The 12,616-nt window shown below is 44.3% G+C and overlaps 1 long non-coding RNA gene across 1 annotated transcript in view; it reads left to right on the top strand.

The window, feature by feature from the left end:
• The window catches only part of LOC102168156 (uncharacterized), a 64,393-nt gene extending 52,474 nt beyond the window's left edge, over window positions 1–11,919 (top strand). Inside the window, exon 7 of the long non-coding RNA XR_014842488.1 lies at window positions 11,764–11,919. This is a non-coding gene — a long non-coding RNA (uncharacterized LOC102168156). The remainder of the gene's footprint in view (window positions 1–11,763) is intronic.
• The last annotated feature ends 697 nt before the right edge of the window (window positions 11,920–12,616 follow it).

Genomic DNA, 12,616 nt, shown 5'->3' with positions numbered 1-12,616 from the left:
TTGCTTCAGATATGGTCGGGGTTACCAGAAAATTGGGCATGTGCAGGGGCTGGCTGAACAACTATTCTTTTCTCTGCTCTTGTTTATCATTTCTGAACTTTGGGAGGTGAATGCTAAGGCTCTGGGTTCCCTATAGAGTGTCCCATGGCATTTATATGGAGAAGCGCAGATGTACAGACACATGAAAACCATTTAGAGTAGCAAGTAAGCTTTTGAGCGCGGAACTTTTTGAATGTTCCATTCTCAAGCTTTGGCTCATGACCTGAGAGGTAGAGATCTCTTCCACAAAAACAACTGAAGCTAACCAAGTACTAAGATAGCCAATATCTGATGGCCTTGGCGTTCGGTGTTTGGAGTTCCTTAACTACCCAGGATTTCTGAGCATGGGGCCATGCCCTCCTGCAGGTTCCTTTGTAATCTTATCTGAAGTGCAACATGGTCTTGCAATGAAAAGTAGCTGGAATCCTACTTAGGGTCATGCAGTTTGTGTGAGGCATAAAACTGCCTGGCTGGGGGGCTTGCTGGGCTGGAATGCAGCCCTGCTTCTGCTTGCAAAGGCCCTGCTCCCTGGGTTAGCCCAGGGGATGGGACATCTTTTTTTGAATTTGTTATCTAAGAGGGACCCCCTTTCCCAGAAGTGCCACCCTGTGTGTCTTCCACCCCTTCACCACGACTGGTGTTCACAGCACCCTCAGCCCCCTGAAGTCAGGCCTCTCTCTCTCTCCCCAGGAGAGAAGACCAGGAGTGGAGGAATTTTTCCTCTAATGCCATGCCCCACATGTCCCTCACCTCCCCTACTTAGTTTCAGCTTCTTGACTGATACCCTGCCCACAAAAAGGCACACCCCAGGGACTTTCTTGCACATCCACATGCCGTAGGAATGTGATACAGAGCATGACAGCACTGTGGGACATTAACTGATGTGGGGTTTTTTTCTCCCTATAGTTATATACTCTGCCCTTCCCTCTCCATTTGGCCAATTTAAACAACAGGCTGTTCTCAGTCCTTTAGGAAAGGGATAGGAAAAATAGGAAGCACAGAAAATGAAGAGTTATTGTAACATGTTTCCAGAAACTGATATTATTTTTTTAAATTTTATTTTATTGTATTTGGCTTTTTAGGGCCACACCTGTGGCATGTGGAGGTTCCCATGCTGCGGGTAGAATAGGAGCTGAGGCCACTAGTCAGTGCTGCAGCCACAACAACGTGGGATCAGAGCTGCATCTGTGACCTATGCCACAGCTCATGGCAACACTTGATCCTTAACCCACCGAGCAAGGCCATGGATCGAACCTGTGTCCTCATGGATACTACTCAGATTCGTTTCCACTGAGCCATGATGGGAACTCCAGAAGCTGATGTTCTTAGGGGAGTAGCGAGGACTCCGTGTATGGACAAGATGGGGTGGACATCCTGAGTGAGTGTGGAGATTCCTACTCCTGCCTTCTTTAGAAAGGCCCCCCCCTGGCTGAAGGAGGCCTAGTAGACATTCTGTGGTCTAAGATTCTCCTGCCTCAACCTGGCATAACATAGGTCCTGTGCCCTCATGGGTAGCACAGGAAAGCAAAGGGAATGGTCAGCTCTAAAGGACTTTATGCCTGGAATGAGGGCTGTTCAGCTAAGGACTTGTGTGGGCTGGAAATTGACAACCAGTTGGGGTGACGGGGACTTTAGCATTGTCTGCACAGCATGTGACCTCCCACCCGGCCCCTTAGCACTACCTAAGCTTCCCAGAATACAAACACCGTCCTGAGGAAAGAAGGTATTTGAGATTATACTTCTGCCACCCCCGTGCAGTGGTACTTGAAATAAACATGAAGTTGTAGAAAAGCAGGTGAATTGTCCACCTCAGTGGTGAGCAGGGATCCAGACCTGCTATAGGACCTGTCTAAACCAGCTCCTCCCACCCTTCCTTTCCTCCTCACTGCAGCCCATCTCTCTGTCCTCCTTCTGTTGTCATGTCAGGCACCCATATCCCATCAAAGACCAATGAATGGGGCTGCTGTGGTAGAATGTTGGCTGAAGGGCAAGGCTGAGCCCAGATGTTACTTAGAGGTAAAACCAGTTTGAGGAAACATTTGGGTGTGTCAGCTGAGCTTGGTCTTCTCCCACTCCCTCACCCTGTGGCCAGTGTGAGATGCAGGCTCCTTTTTCAATGCTTAGGAAGAGTTCTGGACCCCTGCTGTCTTGGGCAGCCTTCCACCTAGAGTCCAGCCTTGTCTCTGGAGTCTGAACAAGAAGGCTTCTTTGCTGCCTGGAATCTGGGTCCAGCTCTCCAACTTGAGTGAGGTCCTCGGTTTCTTGGCCAATGGGGCTGGTACATCTAAGCTGTGACAGGACACTGGGAGGCAGGCAGACCTCTTGGGTCTTGGCTCTGGCAAGAACACCTTCCCAAACTTCTCTGAGTCCCTGTCTCCGCCTTGGGAAATGAGGAGAGTGGACTAGAATGACCTTTAAGGTTCTTCCAGCAATTCAGCGTCTCACTGACAATCTGATATTTCTGCTTTCCCTGATTTTGGGCAGCAGTTTAGTTCTTTTAAAAACCTAGTAGAGATCCTGTACCTTTTATATGCTTGGCCTTTTAGAGGATCCCTTTCCCATCCCCTAAGGAAAATGACAACATAACATTTCCCACACCAAGAGGTGAAACAATGTCATCTCACTGGTTAACCCATTTTCAGTATTCAGGACCCTCCATCACGGGATCCTCTTGCTCCTCTCCTCTCATCTGTCTCTTCGGTTATTGTCTTTCTATTTCTTCTGTTCTGCTTTGATGGCATGAGTTTGCCGAAGGCCAGCTCCTGGCTGGCCCCACTGCACGCAGATGCCTAACCTCTTCCTCAGTGGCCCAGCAGAACTTTCCCATGTACAGCAGCTTGTAAATCCACTTGCCTGTGTCCACACTTATTTATTTTATTTGTCTTTTGTCTTTTTAGAGCCATACCGTTGGCATATGGAAGTTCCCAGGCTAGGGGTTGAATCGGAGCTGTAGCTGCTGGCCTACACCACAGCCCATAGCAACGCCAGATCCTTAACCCACTGAGCAAGACCAGGGATTGAACACACATCCTCATGGATACTAGTCAGGTTCATTAACCACTGAGCCATGATGGGAACTCCATGTCCACACTTTAAATAGCACTTCATGCCTCCATTTACATGAAGAATCTTTATTCTAGTTATGCAAAATGTAGCTTGTATATATATGTACCTATACCACAGCCTATACCATAGCCACAGCAACGCGGGATCCAAGCTGGGTCCACGGCTCATGGCAATGCCGTATCATTAACCCACTGAGTGAGGCCAGGATGGAACCTCCATTCTCATGAATACTCTTCAGGTTTGTTATCACTGAGCTATAATGGGAACTCCCAAAATGCGGTATTTTAGAAAGCTTCTCAATGACAGCTGGAGAGCCAGCCTCCCCGAAATAAGCCCCGTTAGGGTTTGGCGCACTCTGCCAATCTTTTCTCCATGTGATTGTAGGATATTCCTCCTCATCTCCTTTTCTTTAATCCTGAGGCTCTGTAAGATTGAGAGGTTAAAATACTTTTTGCAGTCTAACTCAAGGCTACACAGGAGAAGACACTCTTCCATAATAAGGGAAAGGAGACGAGCCACCAAGAGATTAATCTATTCGGACTGCTTTTTGCTATTTTCTGCTTCCTCTTCCCTGCCCTCTCCCACCTTCCGTGCCCGAAGCGTCTCTCTTGGCCTGTCAAGGTGCGGAGCAAGTCTGTGCAAACCAGAAGCTCCCGATCATTTCCTTTGGTTGAGCTTTAATCTGGAAACCTCCACTCACCTTTGGCTCATAATGCATTCCAGTCCTCAGGTCCCAGCTCTCCACTTCCCCGGTGCCCCAGCTCAGCCGAGGGAAAGTGCTTTGGGTCACAGCGAGCTGGACTGCCTCCTGGCTAGAAATGGTATTTTGTTCTAGAGTTGGAGCTGGCCTGGGCACGGGGACAGTATAGGATTGTGTCCTATTCTGTCGGAGTAAAACAAGATTGTGCAGAGGATAATGTCCATGATGTCTCAGCCACTCTCCCACTCACTGTGTCCTTGGGGCTTCTACTTTGGCTGGTCACCCCTAACCACTTAGGTAGGCACGCACTGTGTGTTTCACAAAGTACTTGCTGTCCTAATACCTCATCTGAACCTCCACCCTATGACACCTAGAAGCCAGGCTGGGCAGAGCAAAGTTCAAGCAGCAGTGTCTTGGCCAAGGCTTGTAAGTGGTGGCCTGAGAGGGGCTGGCCAAGACAAGGCCAGCAGTTATCCCTGAAGCTGTCAGCTTTGTCAGCCAGGCCTACAGCTCCTACTTGCTTACAGCCAGGAGCAGAGGGGGCTGGGTGACACCTGGCTCTTTTCTATTCTGGAAGCTTTTCCAAGGCTTAGTGTCCTCTTGGGAGAAGCAGTGTCCGGAATCCTCTGGGCCTTGTTGGATCCCTGGATAGGGTCATGGGCACTTTCTCTGATCTTGAACTTTGTGTCAGGCCGTCAGCATTAGGACTGTGTCAGTGTCCTCTGCAGGACTGATGAGCTCATGGAAGCATATTCTCTGTTACTGTACGTACTCAATCTGGAACCTGGAATACGGCTCTTAATGCTGATGACAAATCAGTGTCTGAATATCTCCCAATCCAGGACAGCTCTTTTATGAGATTCCACACATTCTATACTCTTTTCCAGGAATTGTGCTTCTTCTTCCATGTCTATGACTTGGCCTAAACCCATCTTCTTGTAAGGCTGCTTTGAGCCCCCACCTCTGAGGCCCAACCTACAAACTCCCACAGAATTGATTTTTTTCCCCGTTTTTGGGCCTGGTGACAGCATGTGTGTGTGTGTGTTTATTATGGCCTCTCTCTACATTTTTCGCCCTCCTCAACTGCAGTAAGAACCACGATTTGCATTATTTCATTTCCATGACAGCTCCTATTGTAAGGTGGGCACAGTGAGGGTGCTGTAAGCACATGTCAGAGCGTGAATGACGGAGTCTGTGGGTGGAGGTGGGAAAGTACGTCATAGGGAGCCATCTTCATGTCCCTAAGATGCAGTGTTCTTGTGAAGCAATCGCTTCGTCTTAAGGCTGTCTCATTCCTCACATCTAACAGGGGAGAGAAGTCTGTTCCCCAAGGACGGACTACATGTAAATCCCTCCCTGCAGCCTGATCACATGACGTGGACCTCTTCTGGACCAGTAATAGTTGTCTGGGTATTGCCGTGAGCTGACTGTCTTAGACCCATGGGAACCCTCACTCAAGCTAGCATTGGGGTGAATACAGGAACTGAATGAGAGCTCTTTCAGAACAGAGGGAGGGGGAGTTCCCTCCTTGGCTCAGCAGTTAATGAATCCAAGTAGGATCCATGAGGATCGGGATTCAATTCCTGGCCTCGCTCAGTGGGTTAAGGATCCGGCATTTGCCGTGAGCTGTGGCATAGGTTGCAGACGCAGCTTGGATCCAGGCCAGCAGCTGTAGCTCCAATTTGACCCCTAGCCTGGGAACTTCCATATGCTGCGGGTATGGCCCTAAAAAGGAGAAAAAAAAAATGGAGAGAGGGAAATGAGGTGCTAGGCAGGCTGCTCTCCATTACAGATGCTCTCACTGTGTGTGTATCAGAGGGATGGGTCCTTACGTTCTGGTCCCCACTCCTCAAGTTTGGGCAATTTTCACCTGACTTGTCAAGCTACGCCTTACCCATGAGGATGCATTTTTCTGTTGCTCTGAATTCAGAAGCAGTCCAGGCTCCCTCCTTTCCTGTATTTGTCCACTGACAGGCCAAAGGGCTCCAGCCTCATGCTCAGCAATGTCCTCTCTGATGTCAGGACAAAGGTCAGGCAGGGCGTCCATTAACGTGGGACACCACGCACAACAGGAACCTGTGTCTCAGTGATGACACTCTCCCTCATCATGGTGAGGGCTTAGGAGGACAGGCTGTGGCTTTATTCTGTCCATTAGAAAGAAGTGCTGGGGCAGGGAGCACTATGTATCGGAACCTCTTTCCTTTGCGTGGCTGAATACTTCTTCAATATACCGCATTTGATTTGTCCATTCATCTATGGATACTGGAGTTGTTTCCACCTTTTTGGCTATTATGAAAGGACTGTAATGAACACTAGTGTAAAAGTGTTTTTTGTCAAGTTCCCTAAGTTCCTTAAACTCTCTGTTTCATCATCTGCAAAATGCGCATCAGAGAGTAGGTTCCTCATAGGCTTATGATGAGGATTAAAGGAGGTAATGCACATTTAGCATTGAATATGGTGACTAGTACAGGCTGGGCTCAACAAATGGACACCTAAGTCCAAGAGGAAATTGGATTTGTTTTCTAATAATTCTAGTGTTTCAGGAGCTCAGCTGCTATGTAAAGTGAGAAAAATCTCTATTTCTGCCTTCCCATCTAATTATCATTGTTGACAATTAATATACATAACTCTTTCCCTCCTTACTTCACTTCTTTCTTTTCCTGTTCCTTCTGTGAAATGAAGCGGGGCATCTAATTATTGGATTCACTTCGTAGCTGATTAGAGTTCTAGGCAAGCGTAGGAGAGAGGAGCATCAGGAGGAAGGGAGCAGCCCAACGTGCACGAGGTTGTGTTTGTTGCGGGCACATTTTAATGAAAGGGTCTGTGCCTGGGCTGTGGAACCCAATCGGCCATAATTATTTGCTGTGATGATGATGATGATGATGACGATGATAAAGAGTAGACCTGCCATTTATTTAATAATTAGGTACCAGATGCCTTAGAAATATTTTCTCACTAACACAGCAAATATATGAGATAGAATTTATTATCGACACTTGTCAGATCAGAGGGGCTAAGTCAATCAACTCTGCAGAGACTTAATAGTAAAGACAAATAGAGAGATGTGCCAAGGTTTCTACGATCAGTATTGCCACCTGCCCGTGCCCCTCACTGCCTGCAGACCTGTGTGGATGACAAGTGTGTATTTCAGCAGATGCACTAGCACTGGCTGTGCTGTCCTAGTGACACTTGGCTTGCCAGAACAATAGCACTCTTCAGTCCCTTCAGATGCAGACAGGTGTGCTTTCTGTGGTGAGTTGAGGAATTCCATGCTTTCCTCTTGGATTTAGCTCAGAGCCTCTGCTTCTGATGGGGCTTTGACACTTTGGCTCTGATTTGTATTTCCCACGGTAAATATTCCAAGCATTAATTGTCTTCATAATGCCCTTAACAGTTCCTTCCTTATTCCTTTAAGTATGTGATCTCCTTTTTTAAAGGAATGAGACCATAGTTGTGAACTATTCTATTTCTCTGCTCTTGACTCTTTACAAGTGCTTCTGCACCCCACACCTACTGCCTGCGTGGTTTGAAGCATCACCTCCACCTGCCCTCTGTATTTCATCCCTTGTCTTTGCTTCTGAGATTGAGAACAATTCTGATCCATCCATCCTTCCTTTCTTTCTCTCTCTCTCTCTCTCTCTCTTTCTTTTCCTTTTCTTTCTTTCCTTCCTTCCTTCCTTCCTTTCTCTCTTCAAGTTTTATTGAAGTGTAGTTGATTTTTGATGTGCAAAAAAGTGATTCAGTTATACACGTACCACATCCATTTTCTTTCAGATTCTTTTCCCACATAGAGTATCACAGAATATTGTGTAGGGTTCTCTGTGCCATACAGCAGGTCCCCAATGGCCAATCACTTCATATACCTCAGTGTGCTTCTTTCCTTCTCCGTTGGTCCTTTTTTTCTCAGTCTATAAACATGCCCATTTCTCCTGTCTTAGACAAACAAAACTCCAGAAAAATAAACAACCCTAAAGTCATCCTTTCAAATTCTGACATTTTTAATTAGCATCCACCCTCCTTTGTGGCTTCTCATTTGAATGTCTCTGAGGCTTGCTAATACCCAAAAATTTCACTTCCCAAGAATTTCTTAATCTACAGCAGTCGGACTTTTACCAGCCTACTGAAACCACTCTTGTTGAGGTCACCATTAGTTTCCTATTTTCCGAACCAACCAACATGCTTTAGTCTTTATTTTACTGGACTTTTCTGCTGCGGTCGACGCTATTCCTCACTCCTTCATCCTTCTTTTTTTTTTTTTTTAAACTTTTATTGAAGTATAGCTAACTTACAAAGTTGTGATCCCACTCCCTTGTTCTCAAGGCTCTGCTTCATTCACGACACCTCTTTCTCTTGGTTGTCCTAGAACCTTTTTGCTTTTCTCTTCTTAGAGCTTCCTTATGAGCAGAGCTCCCTCAATTCTTTTGCCTCCTAGAGTTCTATCTCAGGCTGCCTTTTGACAATAAATACACATTCTGGACAACCTCATCCACTCCCATGGTTTTTGCTACCACCTACACTAATGGACTTTTTTTTGTCTCCAGCCCATACTTCTCTGAGTTTTAGATTTCAACTTCTTGCTGGGCATATCTACTTAGATGAGCATCTCAGTATCGACATAAGCAAATCTTCATTATCTTATCCCCTAAACCACTTTCTTTTACCAGTTGATGGAAATACTCTTCCTTTCCCTCTGGAAATAGAGCCTTGCAAATCACCCTCAGTTCCTCCTAAAATGGTTCTGAGGCTCAGTTTCTCTCTCTGGTGTGTGTGTGTGTGTGTGTGAAAGAGGGAGACCGAGACAGAGACAGAGAGACAGAGTGTGTGTGTGTGTGTGTGTGTGTGTGTGTGTGTGTTTCCCACAGAGCATTAAGTGGTTTTCTAGGCATCAGCTGGATGTCCTATAATTCATCTCAGTTCTGACACTCTCTACACAGAGATAGCATCAGATTCCACATGTTAATGGCTCAGTCCTGCAAGACTGCTTCCTGACCTGTCCCCCTCTCACTTCAGATGCCAGTGGCAAACCCAGTTTATCACCTCTGCTTCTGACCTACTGGCTATAAATCAGAGGTTCCCAGGACCCCCACCTCTAGTTTGATTAATTTGCTAGAGTGGCTCATAGAATGAAGAGCAACATTTTACTTTCTAGATTTATAACAATTTATAAATTGATTTATACCAATTTTTAATAAGAGGCTGTAATCCAGGAACAGCCAGAGGGTGTTAACTACATTCACCTTGTGTGCGACTATCACTACTTTCTGTCTCCAGAAATCTTTACTACTGCATAACTAAAGCTTCGTACTCAATCAATTAAACAAGGACGTCATTGGCTTGAGGTGGCGTTAATGCCTTAGGTAGCCTGTGTAAGCAAACCCAAGCCTAAGCCTATATTGCCTTAAGATTAGGAAATCAAAACCTAAGGACTATCAATCCCAACAGCCAACCAGTCTTGCTCAAATAAAGCACCTGCTTCAACTATAGCCAATCAAGTAATTTCCTTGCCTTCCACCTCTTGTCTTTAAAATCTTTCCTTTAGCTCTTAACAGCTTTCAGTTTGACACTGCTCATTTTGCATGGGTTTTTTGTTTGTTTGTTTTTTGTTTTTTGTCAAATAAACTCTTAAAATTTTAATATATCTGTTTATCTTTTAATGTCATTAAACAGGAATGCCCCACTTCTTCCCTCTCCCAGCCCTGGCAACCACCATTCTACTTTCTGTCTCTATGAATTCAACTACTCTAGATATGCCACATAAATGAAATCACACAGCATTTGACCTTTGCTTCCAATATCTTCACACCCTCGCCAGCACATGTTATTTACTTATTTTTTATATAGTAATATATGCGAGTTTATCTCATGGTGGTTTTTGATTAGCATTTCCTTAGTGATTAGAGATGTTGAGCATCTTTCCATGTGCTTATTGGCTGTTTGTATGTCTTCTTTGGAGAAGTGTCTAATGAAGTCCTTTGCCCCTTTTAAAACTGGATTGTTTGAAAATAATTTATTAAAGAAACACAAGTCTGACCATATCTCTTCTGCTTGAACTTTTCATTGTTTCCCACTATCTGTGCAAACCTGGCTGAAATAACCTCTTCCTTTATCCTCAATTGGCTCATTGGAGCCTATATTTTCTGTCGACGTCATCTCACACTTTATGACCCAGGTCCTCCTCACTTATCACTTCCACCGAGAACTCATATTCATTTACTCAAATTGGGTTGTAGAATTTTCTCAGGACTTGCTTTGATGGTTAGATTTATTCCTTTGTATCACAAGTAGCTGTTTTCCTTATCAACACTCTCAACTTCCTAAGGGGAAGCATCTTATCTGTCTCCATTTTCCCAACATTCAGTTGAGAATCTGCTATGTAATAGAGGTTCAGTATCCTTGACACATGAGTCAATGATGACAAAATTCCTCTAGAGCAGTGGTCTGCAAACATTTTGGTCTCAGGAGCCCTTTATACATTCCAAAATTATTGTGGACCCCAATGACTTTTACTTATGTGGGTTTTAGCTACCAATATTTACCATATTATAAATTAAAACTGAGAAACTAAAAAATGATTAATTCACTAAAAATACCAATCGTAAACAAGTTACATGTTAAAAAAATCACCTATTTTAATGAAATATAATGCTTTTCCAAAACAGTAAGTGAGAAGAGGAGCATTGTTTTATATTTTTGCAAATGCTTTAAAAAACATGGCTTTGAAGTTCCCATTGTGGCTCAGCAGAAATGAATCCAACTAGTATCCATGAGGACACAGGTTTGATCCCTGGCCTTGCTCAGTGGGTTAAGGATCTGGTGTTGCCCTGAGCTGCAGTGTAGGTCACAGTTAATTCGAATCTGGTGTTGCTGTGGCTGTGGTGTAGGCTGGCAACTGTAGCTCCAGTTCGACCCTCACCTGGGAACCTCCATATACAGTGGGCACAGCCTTAAAAAGCGAAATAAATTAATAAATAAATATAAAAAATAAAAAAAATGGCTTTATAAAAGACTGTTCAGTTCTCATATCTGTTTCTACATTCAGACCATTGAAATATATTGTTTTAGGTGAATTAAAGAAAAAAATTCAGCCTTGCACAGACATATCATTGGAAAAGGGAGGAGTATTTTAATAGCTTTTTCAGATGTGGATATTCTTCAGTACTTCTATACCAAAACTCAACCAGTGTATTTTTCTCTTACAGCTATTGCAACAGGGAATCTGAAATCACATTAATGAATTTTTGTACTCCATTATACTCTTCATCGGTATGCCTTGCCTTTTGAATAGAAACTACATGTTCACAGTTTTGTAACATACTTTATTGGTCATTTTGAAAGCATTGGTTCACTGAATTATCTTCCGGATGTTTGACTGAGACATTTTATTACACAGTATTTAAAAGTCACATTCATTAATATCACCACTCATCTCCCCAGAAAGGTGTTTGAGTATTAGAAAGCTGTCAGGTTCCTAACCGCAGATACAAGTTTTCCGAATGTCTCATTTTCGTTTAAAAGCTTGCATTTTATCATTGACAACAAAACCCGTGAGTTCTCCTTGAAATGATAGGCTTACTTTCTTCATTTTAAAAAAATTATCTTGCCAAATACCCAAGTCTGGGTAACTACAGTCAGTTTTTCTGTCAAGTAAAAGCTATGCTCTCTGGGAGGTGGGGGGAAGAAAGCTTATTCAACTTGCAACTCGAACAATAGTACAAGTGCTTTTTCTTGAGCCAACCACAGTACTTTGGGACCCAGCAGATGTGCTAGAGTATTTCCCATTTCATCACATGGAATATTGAAAAGATCAGCTTTAATAAAGTCAATAATTTTTACTGCTTAATCAGGAACTTTTTAAAGAAACGTATTTTATTTAATTCAGTATACCCATGCTATTATTTCAACATATAATCAATATGAAATAATTATTGAGATATTTTACATTCTTTTCTTGGGCCAAGTCTCAGCATCTGGTGTTATTTTACACTCACAATGCTTCTCAGTTCAGACTGGACATCAGTGCTCAATAAGCCATATCAGGCTACAGGATGAGACAGCACTGGAGTAGATCTTTCAAGAACATTTTTGATCGAGACTGTTGTTGTTTTCCTGTGAAGGTGAGTAGGTGAAGTGACTGCCGGTACATTTCGGTACCACTGCCTGCATTCATGCTACGTTACCAGCATCTTATGCACCACAGCTTTTGCACTGTTAGGGCAAATGTCAACACAGAGGTGGCAAAGACTATCTTGGCATCATTATGAAAATTGTCCTGAAAGCCCTTGGGGACTCCAGGGCTCCACAGACCACGCTTTGGGAATTTGCTGGACTAGAGTTAAGTAGGATCAGACTCTGAGGCCTTGGCTTTGACATTTTGCTCCCTATGTGAAAGAAACCGTCCAGGGCTCCATATGCCAAAAACCATGTACACATCACTTCATTTTGGACACATCTAAGTCAGAGCCATGTTCACGACCCTGAAGGAAACAAAATTTAATTGGATCACTTCCGGAGAGCAGGCTCGAGAGTTGATTTCAAAGCCAGTTGTGTTTTATTGGAGTATCTGCATGTCCCATTGAGGGGAAACACCATGGAGCTGGTCCGTGGCTCGGGAAGCAACTATAAGCATTGCCGTCGCTTCCACAGTGAAGCTGAGAGCAGGACAAACGTTTGTCAGCCCCAGGGCCAGTGAGATTAGCAGACAGCGGGTGGGTCCACGGAATGAGTTCTCTGAGGGAAATGTGGCTGGGGCCAGGCGGCAGCAGTCTGCTGAGCGCTGCAGGCAGAACCTCTGGCTCCTGTCTTAATCAACAG

This window comes from Sus scrofa, chromosome 3, assembly GCF_054392235.1.
Source record: "Sus scrofa isolate SSC_HxYL_T2T_F1_AM1 chromosome 3, Sscrofa_HxYL_maternal_Yorkshire_Landrace_v2.0, whole genome shotgun sequence".
NCBI classification, from domain to species: domain Eukaryota; kingdom Metazoa; phylum Chordata; class Mammalia; order Artiodactyla; family Suidae; genus Sus; species Sus scrofa.
This window is presented reverse-complemented; position numbering and strand designations above follow the sequence as displayed.